We start from the raw sequence: 12834 nt of genomic DNA on the forward strand, positions 1-12834 counted from the left end.
CTGTGTTGAAGTGACTTTACTATGTGGGATGTTCGTTACCATTGAAAAGGACTTGTTCAGCCATGCTGCCATTTGCGTTGATGACTATTTTAATACAACAGACACTTTCCTCCCGTCAGGTGACTAAATGTGGATAAAGACTCATGGCTATTGGATCTTTGTTCTCCAGGAAACATTGTCTTGTGCCATTAGCTTATCTCTGCAGCAACAAGGGCATTATTAAACATCCAGCTCTCCTCTTTCCTGCCCTCTTCCTTCATATTTTTCCCTGTTTGGTGTTTTTTTGGTCTCCTTTTTTAACATCCGTAGCTTCATTTTCTCTAGTCTTGTATTATCAGTTTATTGTGCATCTGTGACTTCACACTGGCACCACTTTTGCACTGCTTAATAGTTATGTACATTCTGATTCCTTGTCCCCACATGGATGTGGAAAGCTAGATGTAAAATAAATGTTAAACCTTAATTTTTATAAAAATGTGAATATGTAGTTTGGACATGGTTTGTTCTGGTTCTAAGCTATGAAAGTGAACTTATTTTTAAGTCTAGTTGGCTTGAAATTTAGAAACCCGGGCTCTCTTTAACAGCGCTGAAATGACGTTCTCAAGTTGCAGTTTGTGCAGTATTTCTGCTTCGCTAACTGAAGATATTTTTTGCTTACACCGTTTTGCTGGAAAAATGGATATACTTAAAATGCAGCTGCCAGTAACATTACAGCTGAGATAAACACTTATATTTCTAAGCTTGCAAACGTTGCTGTCACCTTTTTGGTACTTGTGTTAATTTGATGCTCGTTACTTTGTTTTGTCGTCTTAGCTGATGAAATCACATGATCAGTTAAAAAATGTGAGATGCGAGGCATCACGTTTATAAACTCAACGTGATGCGGATGATGAAGAGTCAGGGAAAGAGAATATAGTAAAATATAGCATGGAAGATGGAAATCCTGTTTGGACCACTGTATAGTTCTCTTACATCCATAATGGTACTTCTCTGATCCTTTTTTGTAATTAGACGCTATGTATTTTGATGCAAGAATGATGGGTGGATTGCGGATGTGTTACGTGCACGCCGGAGGTCATGCTGAGCATCTTCCCTTTGTGAAGTGGGAAACGGCAGGTGTTTTGTCTTGCTTGTGTCTCACGTTGTATTGGGGCTTTTGGTTGAAGTGGGGGGACAGGACGAGGAGCTGGTTAACGTCAGCTAATAAGATGATGAAAGAATTGAAGAATTTTTACCAAAAGAAAAAGCTTAATTAGTAATTACCCATGAGAGACATACCTACCAAATCTACAGATATGCTAAAAAGCACATATTAGATTTTGATTAATATGAAGCATCTGGAGGGGAAACAAATTCAATTTTAGCTCCATGTGAAAGCTGAAGGTTTTGAAAAACATCGAAATGGGTTGTACTTCAGCTCTATTGAAAGACTTATTTCAAGATGATAAACACAATAATAGCTTCAGAACACAGGAGCCAGATCCATCCTAAAAAATGTTGACTTGAACAAAATATACATGTTTTCTAAATGGCTTTTATCTGAAGATATTTATAGAGAACATGTCAAGCCAAGGCACTTAGATTTAACACACACCTAACAAAGAAAGAAACTTAACACTTCAGTGTTGTTTCTGGATTTTTATTTTTTTAAGATTTATTGCTATGTTTAAATGGAGTTTGAATTTGACAACAAGATTCCAGTTAGCTTATTCAGATTTAACTTGAAAAACTTGCAGTGGTTTTAAGCACATTTTTGAGTCTTTTCAGGATGCAGGAAAAGCTTTTATCTGCAGCCTTGATTAGGGGTATCTTTTTTCTTTCCCTATCTTTCGATGCTCACAACATCTTCTATATTGGTTGAAAAAGTGAGTATGAACACTTTTATATTTGTGTGTAAAAACATTCTACTCAGTTGCATTGTTGAAATCTTTTATATAGAGATTGTAGGTGCTCATTCTTTCTGAAACACAAGTCTGGCTTCAAGCAGACCACAACCATGAGGTCTGATTGCTATGGAGGGATGAACGACAGTCTGGTAAATGATTAAAAGGCATCTAGTTAGTATATAGCTATGCAGATACACTATACTAGTCCTGTTAGATTTGATAGTTGCTTATGCAAAAAGGAATTAGTGTTATTTAACAGATAATGTGATGGTTTAAACGTTCACAGCTGGAAATGTTCCAAATAACTTTGTGTTCTTTTCTGCAGCCTCCACTCATTTGTTCTCTTTAGCCATTTTATTTCAAAGCCTTCATTGTTATTAAAAAATAGTATTTTACAGGCATTATCATCTGAAGAAGATACCGTAGGTCCGTAAGATGTGGCTAGTGATTCAGAGGAAATCTTCAGTCTGCAAGTCTAATAAATATACATAAAACTCCATAGTAGAAGTTGGAGTTTGGCTGAAGATTCCTTGCTGTGTTTATATGTGCCCCCCCCCCCAAAAAAAAATCCAGTTTCTTTCCCTCGAGTGTGTGTTGTTTTATACATGAAAACTAGGCTTAGACAACTATTTCAGTTAAATGAAATAAACTAGTACTATAATAAAGGAATGAGATAAATAATCCATGATCAATAGAGGATCTTAAGGTATAGTGGTTATTTCACTGGAACACAGACCACACTTATTCCGTAAAGCATGAAAACCAAGAACCTGCTGCTCAGAGGAGTAATTTGCTTGATGCTGTTCTGGGTGTCATGGAAGGTTTGCTGTTTTACCCCAGTGCCTTCAGTGTAAATATAAAATGGGCATAAAGCGGAGGACTGGTGGATTCTGATCTCTATAGGCAATCGTTGCATATTTAAAAGGTAGTTGCAGTTATGGCTAGAATATTTTTAGTATAAGGCTGAAGGCTTATGTATTAGCAGCAGTGCAGGACCAATGCAGGGAAAGCACAGTAATGCAGGAACCAAAACTGGGTAAATATATGATGTAAAGAGAAGGTACAGAAAATAAAGACTGGCTACCCATAGACTTTGCTCTCCTGTGTCATTTTGAGACAAGCGCTCAGGTCTTCTGCAGGTGTAGTTCAAAGTTGTCAGCTTTTTTTGTACTGCAGTGATTAGAGGGAATGCACAAGTTAAGCTGTTTCTTGTGTTCTTGAAGAGCTGCCTAACTGGTGATGTTCTTGTCTTAGAAAGCATTGATAGACACTGAATATGACAGTTTCATCTCTGCTGAGGAAAAGAGAAGTCTATTTTTCCCCTCTGGCCAGGTAAGATTCAGTACTACTTATATCACAGTATTTTTTGCAAGTGTAAAAGCAAATCATGTCCATCTAGTCATGAGTCCTGTCTTTTTTTTTTTTAAAGGAAATTTTCTGGAACACAGCTTTTTACTGAAATCCTTTTGGCATCTAAGTGAGGAACTGCAGTTTGCAGCCTTATGTACAGAGCTTAGTGTGAGTCTATAACCCCTTCTGACAAATTTGTGAAGGTAAATAGCAAAGACGTGTCATAGCTCTGGCAAAGACCACTATTGAGAATGAAGCTATTCTTTGGGGAATTATACCCTTGCTAAAACAAGGCTTACAGATTCTTTGCCATGGTATTAATCCTGTTCTGACAGTGAATGCAGAAAAGTTAATTAATTCCAAGATATCTTAGAACTTGAAGGATCTATCCAAGATAACCATGATTATTTTTTTCCTGTTGCAAGGTTCGGGATGTACTTATTGGATTAAGAGGTCCAGATTTCTTTATAAGGTGCTAGATTTTGTCTCTGTACTCAGAAGAACATTGAGGAAAGGATCACTATTAGTGACTGTAGGAGTTCTCAGGTAACAAACTTGTGGAGAGCAAGACAATTTCTGGAACGTGGCACTGATACATCCTTTTGTAGAGTGGGTTAGTGCTGGCTAGAGAATTGAATGCAGTACTTGGGTCCGAGCGTTGTTCAGTCTCTGAGAAGTCCCTTAAAGGCTTGTGCATCCGAAGCGTATCTGTCTGATCTAATTGATGTATGTGCCTTGACAAACATAGAAGTATACATTTTACTGGGGTTATTTTTGTTTTGCTCAGCTTTTGTGTATCTTTGTTCTTCCACACACCCTTCCTTCAGTTTTTCTCCTGAGAAACCCAGTGAGGATTTAATTCCTTAGAGTTCTAGGAGACTTCTATTAGAACCCCCAGTGCTGACTTCTGAGAAGTTTGGGATTTTTTTGAAAGGCCAGAGGACAAACCATGTAGAAATACATTAGCTAGTTCAATTAAAATCGGTGGAAATGAGGTCCATGATGTTGGGAGAAGGCTTTCTTGCTTCATGATGCTATGAGTAGAAAATCTTACCATGTAAGTTAGTGTATAAATCCACTGTGATTCTGTGAGTCTTGTGTAGTAGAAGTAAATACCCCCAAGAGAGAATGAATGTGGTTTTGCATAAGCTTATTTTACAAACTGTTGTGGTATTTTTTTAATGTAGTAGTAGCACTATAAAAGTCCTTGGGATGCAGTAGTTTCTATATAGTGGGGGTGCTTAGTACAGTTAGTTTTGCGTTAATAATTAAGAGTTTTTCATACACTTAGAAGATGGAAATTTTACATTGCTAAGTAGTCGCAATAAAAAGGAGGACAAAGTTTCTCATGGTTTGTCTACAAAGAGAAGCTAACTGAAATGTGTAAGCCAAAGTGTGCATGTAAGTACATATGGCATATACTAGTGTAAGCTGCCTTTGATCCCAGTTTTTGCAGTACAAAAATCCTTTAGTCTGGAGGTTCTTGGTTTGCTCAGGAATGAGTTCTAAGCTCAGTAACAAGCTGCCGTGGGACAAGTGCAGATTGTGAGTCTAACCAGTGCAGGAGGTAGAACTTCATGTGTAACTGAATTATGACCCCCTGTTTCTGTTGTTGACTGTACTAACTGCTCTTAATGTTTTTACAGTTGTATTTCGTGAGGATATCTCCAGGTCTTGCTTACATAATGATTTATGTTTCCTGAGAATTCATCGTAAATTCATTGAAAGCTGCACTTGAAGGTATTGTCACACAATCACAAGCAATTGACTTAGAGTGGAGGTAGGTAGGTGGCTGTTACTTAGTTCAGCCAGGCTTTTTTCCACTGCTACTTCATATGTGTTGCACTTCACACTCAGAATTACTGTTCCAGTGCAAACAATGTGAATTTTCATAGCCTTAATTTTTTGTTTATAGATGGGGAAAGAAGTGCATTCTGTTTGGTTTAACCATAAATGATACAAGAAAAGCTTTAAAATAAAGCAGGTAACCCTGAAAGATATTTTTGCACATAGTATTCTTTCAGATACTGATATGACTGCTGTGGAAACTTACTCCAGCTTTTCAGAACAAAACCATGAAAAGCCAGGCTTGTGGAAAGACATTAACTAGTTGCCTTGAAACTTTTGGATGTAAAGCTTATTTCCTTGGAATGGTGCTTTTTTAACATGGCTGATGTGGCCTCTTACTGGACACATGTGAATTATGCTGTGCTTTACAGAAAAAAAAGAAAACGGAAAACAAGAAGAGAAGTTGGCATTTGCTCCTTAGCTGAAGCTAGAACAGATCTGGTTCACAGGGCAGGAGGCCTGATACAGAAATAGGTTAGAGTTGACCAGTCAGCCCTACTAACCTTGTTTTCCTTCCCCCAGCCACGGTGCAATGTTTGTCTCCACCCTTTAGATCCCTCACCTTTGTTTTGCTCATTTCTCGTGCATACACATACCCTGCTGGATGGGGCAGCTTTTTGCTGCCGTCCCTGATGCAGTGAGGAGCCTGTTTCATGTAACTGAGCTGGGCAGTGTCTGGGGACTCAGTGCTTCTAAATGATGAATCAGTATTTTATTCAATTGTGAGGGCAAGTCATGCTTCTGGAGGTGCAAGGCATAAAGGAAAGCAGAAGGGATAATGTAGAAAATAATCTTTTTACTCTAGGAGTAGTTGCATTTATACAGTCTTTAAATTACATTTGGCCCTTTGAAGGCAAATGTGAGGCTGATGTGGCCCCCTGTGAAAATGAGTTTGACGCCCCTGCTCTAATAATTGCTGCAGTGGTTCTAGGTGGCAGGAGCGCTTGTAAAAATACTGAAAATATGCGTTAGGAAACTTTATAAGTTTTTAAGTTAGATGAGCATAGGTGAAACAACTGCCTTGTGTTAGGATTAGGAATCTAGAGTGCAGATATGTGGTGACAAAAAGTGAAGTCAGTGTTGTCAGTCTCACTGAATTTTTAAAGAGAAGTTACCATGTAGCATATGCTGACACATACATCATGAATAATTTCGGGTGTGGACAGTGGAGAGGGCAGCCAGCTGTACCTTCTGAGCCAGCTGCAGCAAACTGATAAGCTCTTGTAGAAGAGCTGTGCTGGGAGGAAGTAGCTGTAATCATAGTTTGTGGTGACAAGATTATGGGTCATTGCCGGGAAGCTGGAAGGATAAACAGCAGATCGGCATCCTTGGTATTAAGAGAACACAACAAAACAGAAGAGGGCTTGACAAGTCTCCAAATTGCCACCAAGATGGTCACTAAACAATGAGAGACTCTTTGCAGTCATGTTAAGCTGTCCACTGTTAATTGCTGAAGAAGGAGATGGCAGAAGGAAGCTTGGCCTTGCCCTTCTGTCCTCTGACTAAACCTGCGTGGCTGTGACCACGTGTGGAGGACTCCAAAGTGAATATCAAGGAAAAATTATTTATCAGCTTGATAGGCATATTGAACTACTTCATCAGACTAAATTGCCTATTTAAATAGTTCCAAGTATGTTTTGGCGTGGTTGAGATTCATCAGGGCATAGTTCTAGGCCTTTAAAAATATATTTGTCAGTGTAACCGATGCTGATAAACTGTATTCAAAAAGTTGAGAGAACCAACAGAATAGAACCTTTATTGACAGCTAAGTTTTCAAGATGGTTTTGCATATTAAACCTTGTAAGCGCTTAATAACCTTTTTGAGTCTTGACAGCGTCCTGTGGTGAAGAAGCCCTTTGTAGGGAGAGCCATACCTGTGGAATTGAATTCTGAATGCTGTTTATTTTGCTAGTAATCAGGAAGTGCCAAAAACTTAGGTAGCTGTTCACTCTTTAACTCGCTAACAAAACTTTAAATACCTTCAGAATAATGTGGCACTTCTTCAAGATATTCTATAGACATCAAAATGCATGCTGGATATTTATATACAGTGGTTTATTTGAATTTATAGTGTACCTTCTTTCAGATCTGTACTAGTTTAGTCTAGCTGAAGATCTGTGCACTTGCTGAAACAATCTTAGTGGATTCCAGGTGGTGATCTCTTATGTTTGTGAGATCCTTTCTCACAGGCTGCTATTGCCTTGCTGATCTGCAGTCCTAGTGGTGAGAAAACAGAGCTCTTCCATGGAACTGACACTTCCAGCAGCTATCAAAGGTACAGGCAATAATTTGAGTCTCAGATGATTCTCAGGTGGGCTGAGAATTTAGCTGTGAACAAAATGAATGTCATTAGTATCTTAATGTAGCCACTCCCTGAAGAGATCAGGGCCCTTCTTTCTCCAAGGATGAGCTGAAAACAAGGTTCTTTTCAGATTCCTAGGGCTATTTGTTATGTTTCTAGCCATAATACTGGAACAGGCTCCCCAAGGCAGTGGTCATGGCACTGAAGCTGTTCAGAGTTGAAGGAGCATCTGAATGATAGTATTAGTCACATCATTTAGTTTTAGGTAGTCCTGTGAGGAGCAGAGAGTTGGACTTGATGATCCTTATGGGCCCCTTCTAATTTGAGATACTCTGTGATCCTTTTAGTGCTCCTTATTTTTGTTTGCTGCAATAGTCTTTCCTTTTTGTTGCAATGAGAATCAAACACGTAACTTTTTTACAGGTTAGTCTGTATAAAGTAGTATTTTTAGTGCTGTTTATGTACCAAGTCATTTAGAAAAAAAAATAGAGCCCATATTAAAGTACGTCTGCTGGGTGAACATGCATGAGTCCATTCTGTAACTCTTACTCGTGGGATGTTTGTGCTAGTGCAGTGAGTGATGCAGCATCCTGGACTGCATGAGGATGTAGTTCTGTTACGCAGGGGTTTGCACTGGACTTTATCTTTTGTAGGTAGGCACTTATGCTGTTGCATAAGTGGGGCTTGAGTCAATTCAGTGGAGGCTTCATTGATGAAGAATTCTGGCAATTCTTGTGGGTGCTGAAACAATCATTAAGCTTTCAGGAGGTGAAAAAAAGCACCTCTGGAGTATGCACAGTTTTTATTTTGAATATTCTCTGGCCCTTGCATTGGGGTCCCTTTTGCAGAAGTGAATGGACACTAAAGGTCTGAGAAACAGAGCTCCTGACCTGCCCCAGTGGCTTGTCTGGAGTGACTGAGCCAGAAAAAGAAATGCAGCTCCCCAGGTGTTTTGGCAACTCCAAATCCATTTAAGTTTACTCACCCGATTTATCAGCTATATATATTTTTATTGACATTCTCATAATAGTCACCTGCACAGAAAACATTCATTAAAACAGTAGGTTGGAGATATGTTCCATATTTAGCATAATCTGTTTGGTATGTCCTGAACTCAGCTGGTGAAGTGCCAAGAGAAGTACAGAGTCTTAGTAAGACTTGATGCAGCCTCTCAGACTTCTGTCATGGGAGAAACAATTTGTTACCTGTGATACCCATGGTTTAAGGGATCTCATTTTAGATGCTTAGGGACGAGTCATACATTGTATTGTAGTCACAGATGACTGTCTAGTTTTAGACCTTTAAGAAAGGCTAAGCAAAGCTGTTTTGTAACATCCCTGTGTGTACTACTGATTTCCTCTAAGTGCCAGAGAATCCGTTTGGATTCTAGATGTGTTTTAAGTAAGCTTTAATGGGAGGTCACGAGGAGCTTGGGCAGCACCATTTCTAGTCTTAAAATGAGACAAAGGGTAAATGACAGTGGTCAGTGTTCATAATCTTATAAATAGACTAGGATTGTTTCAAAATAGTTTATAAATTGAAGAGAATAAAAGCTATGGGAATTCCACCTTCAAAATAACTTGTCTTTAGAAATCTGGTCATGCTGGCTTTTAAGACCCCTTATGCTTTTTTGTGTCTGTACTATGGGAAGTGGTGACCTGAAACCTAAATCCTGTAGTTTGAGCCTATCTCAAACCAAGATGTTCTGTAGCAGTATGAATACAGGCTTTTGCCCCAGTATACCTGATGACATTTAAGGGTTTGTTCAAGGTATTGTCTGCCTTTCTGCTTATGTAATTTAAAAAAAAAAATACCTTTTTTTTTTTTTCTTTTTTTCCACTCCATATAGCATTTGCCTGGAGCAGCAGCTTCCCTTCCACATACTTAGTTTTAATTACTCGTGATTATTGGTGTTGAGTAATTTTGTTTGCTAAGGAAATCCCCTTCCAATGACCTACAGACTCTACAATAATGAAGAAGGAAACTCTGGGCCTACCACTTCAGATTGTGATTTTGTATTTTGCTCATTGATAACCTAGTGCAACGTTCTCTTTAGTAATGTATTTATAGCGTCCTTATCTAAAAGCAATGTTAATTTATTTCCTCATTTTATTTTTAACATCCATTCTGGATATATAAAGATAAATACAGAATAATGCCTGAAATGTGTTCTTTCTGTCTGCCCTTTACAAATCCATAGCTGGAGGGCTCCGTGCACTATATTGCCTTTACACCAGCCCAGGAAGTAACTCTTTTGCATAGCAGTTTGATGTTTTGCAGAGGCAATCATGAAACATTACGTTGAGGAGCTGTAGGACTTTGATACAGATTTGTTGTGCTGTCTGAAGGCATTTACAGCCATGCAAACACCAGTTTTACACCAGTATTTATCTAACATGTCTGCACTGATAACTGCTGCATCTCTGCAAAACTCCCAAAAGTAGGTGGTCGTTTAGTTGTGTGCACACAAGTCAGGTTTTGCTTCAGAGGTGGGAACCTTCAGCAGAAGAATGGTACAGGGTGGACAGGTGGGGGCAGTAATATCTTGAAGTACTGCAGCCAAATCTGTGAGAACCTGCTTGTGCAAAACCTTTGCGTGAACTCATTGAAAGTGAATTTGAAAGAGAAAACAGCAGCCTGTCGCGATGATAGAGATTGCATAGCAATGGGAAACAGAAGACTTCTGGATTAACATGGCAGCTTCGATGGAATGACTCTGAATTTATTCTAACAGCCAAAGAACGTGGTTTTGCCTTCAGCTTTTTGTCTTAGGTGATAAAGAATATCTGCTTGCAGTATTGTAAAGAATTGTGGCATTTCAGAAAGAAATGGAATATGGTACACAGTAAAAGAAAGCCACACGTAAGATCTTGCTTTGCTTAAGATTTTAAAAGATGAAACCACAGGCTTTAAGACTCTATCTTTAAACAGTAAAAATGCCATTTGTGTAAAAATACCTTCAAACAAACAAAAAACAAACCTTAAGACTGAGACATGAAAATGAGACATGATTTAACTTAATTATAAGCCTTGAACAGGGAAACAGCATGTTCTCAGAATACTTAATTACAGCATTGTTTGTAGGTCGGGGTTTTGTGTGTGTGTCGCTCCACTCAGTCTTCAGCAGAAAGAATAAAAGGCAAAGAAAACACGGAAGTACAGTAAACATCTTGAAATGCAGTTTCCTTCTTGCTGGGAAGCTACCACATGACTTACTGAAAATGCTTTATTAAAAAAAAAACAAACAAAGTGCCAGCTTGCAGTTGTTCTTTGGTAGCATTAAAACTTGATTCTCTGTAAATCTGCTTCTCGAGAAATAATATCTTACAAGATAGCACTCAAGCAGCACTACATTGTTTAAATGCTTTTAGTGTTGAGTGAATTTAAGGAAAAATACACTGAATTGTTTGATTGTTCTGAATGTATTACTCTTTGACAGATGAGGGCAGAAATGGAACAAGGCTTTCTATTATTAACGTATGGTGATTTTACAGTCTGAACTTGTAAAGGTGAGAAGATATTAATTCTGAGTGAAGTCTAGAACATGCAAAGGCAGTTGGGGTAACTCAGTGTTCTATGATTATAGTCTTTTTTTTGCCAATCTCACTAAAAGACGACTGGGAGTTGAACTGAAATGGGGCTTGCATTTCAGTTAGTCAATAGATTGAATGTGGGTTACTCAGTCTTAAAAATACACACAGTAACTGCTCCAACAGCTGAATTTCTGCACAGGCTTCTGCTGCCAAACAGCATGGGTCCCAGCCATCTCTTTTTGAAACTGGTAGCAGAGATTTTCTTTATTTACTTTTTCCTTTTAGAGGGACAAAAAGAGCATCAGCTACTGTTTCCCTCCTTTTGGACCAGTATTTCTCAGAACGGTGCCCCCCATGCTCTCACAGGTGACAAATATTGTGTACTTTATATGGTATATAAATGGAAAGACTGGCTTTATTTCATATTGAAACGAAGGGTTGTCAGCTCAAAAGGATTTGGATCAAAATATAAAGGCATATTGACCATATTCTGTAATTCTGTAATGTTTTAAAGACTTACGGGGAGCAGATTCTATAGTGAATTAGGTGTGTGAAAGCTCTGCTACCCCTATTCTTACATTCTATGCCGCAATCAGGAGCAGCTGCATGTTTTTGTGTGTCACACTTATTTTTCTGTGTTTTGGTATACGCAATGTATTACGCTGTTAAAGTAATTAACTCTTTAGCATCTCAAGGTGCTTTATGTATTCTTTCCTCCTCTAACTTTACAATCTGAAGAAAAGCAAACCAAGTGCTTTCTAATCTGCTCGCAGCCAAGCAGAAATACAGGGAATCTAGTCTTCAGGTTCTCAGTTGTTTTCTGTCACAACCTTCGGAAGGTATGTGGGCTGGTCACTCTTGCAATTGTGAAAGTCTGAGCACCTTTCTATAGAGTGAAATGAGATTCAGAGGATTGCACAACTGTTTTCCACCACTTCCAGCTCGCTGAAGTGCAACTGTGCCATGGTGTAGAACATCTCCTTGCCTTTTGCTACTTCTACTGAGCCATTTAAGAACTTCTTCCTTTAATTCCTGGTTTTAGGCTGTGAATGAAGGGATTAAGCTAGTGACAGCATGCAGGAAAGCTGCAGTGTGGTTTGGAAACCCTACTTAAGGTTCTTTGGAGCTGCTCCTTTGCAGATGCACATACTCAATTCTTGTAAACAAAATCTACAGCAACAGTGCTGGCCCTGCTTTATGAGAAACTGGAGTACTTATTTTATGAGATGTTCGTGATGTTTGTTCTGGTTTTATAAGCCTCTGTAATTTTATGGGATAAAGGTAGAAGCCCGAGGCCATTTAAAAATCTCATGATGAGGGACCCAACACTAAAAGTTCTCTTGTGTGGTGTTGTCACAGCTCTTCCTCATTCCTTCCGCTTCACTGCAGTTTTTCTAAAGCTCTGAATTTGCTACAGCCAGAAGATCTGTAACCTTCTACTGCTCCTAGCAGCAGTGTTCCACTGTGCCTCTTTTTTGGGGAAAACAAACAAAACCACAAAAAACAAAACGAAAAAACACTTTTTTTTCATTCTGCTATGACTGCGTGTCCCTGCTCTGTAAGCCTCTCTGCCCTTGTGTGCTTGAAGAGCCGCTGGGCCGGGTGGGTGTTCAGGGGCCCATTCCCCGCTGTAGGCGGGGAGAGGGCGGGCAGGCGATCGCGGCCCCTCGCCCGCTCCCAGGGCCGTCCAGCGCGGGCTGGGCTCAGCCGGCCGGCCCGGGGGAAGCCGCTCTCCCGCTGACTGGAAATCCTCCCCGGAACGGCGCTAGCTCGTCCCCAGCAGCGCCATCTTTCCTCCACCCCCTACAGCGGGGCCCTGGAGCGGCCTCCCAGTCCCGAGGAGCCGCTAACGGGCGGCGGGAGGAGGCGCCCGCCCCGCTCTCACCCCCACCGGCCGTTGACGACCCGAAGCGCC

This window comes from Patagioenas fasciata, chromosome 4 (assembly GCF_037038585.1).
Source record: "Patagioenas fasciata isolate bPatFas1 chromosome 4, bPatFas1.hap1, whole genome shotgun sequence".
Classification (NCBI taxonomy): Eukaryota; Metazoa; Chordata; class Aves; order Columbiformes; family Columbidae; genus Patagioenas; species Patagioenas fasciata.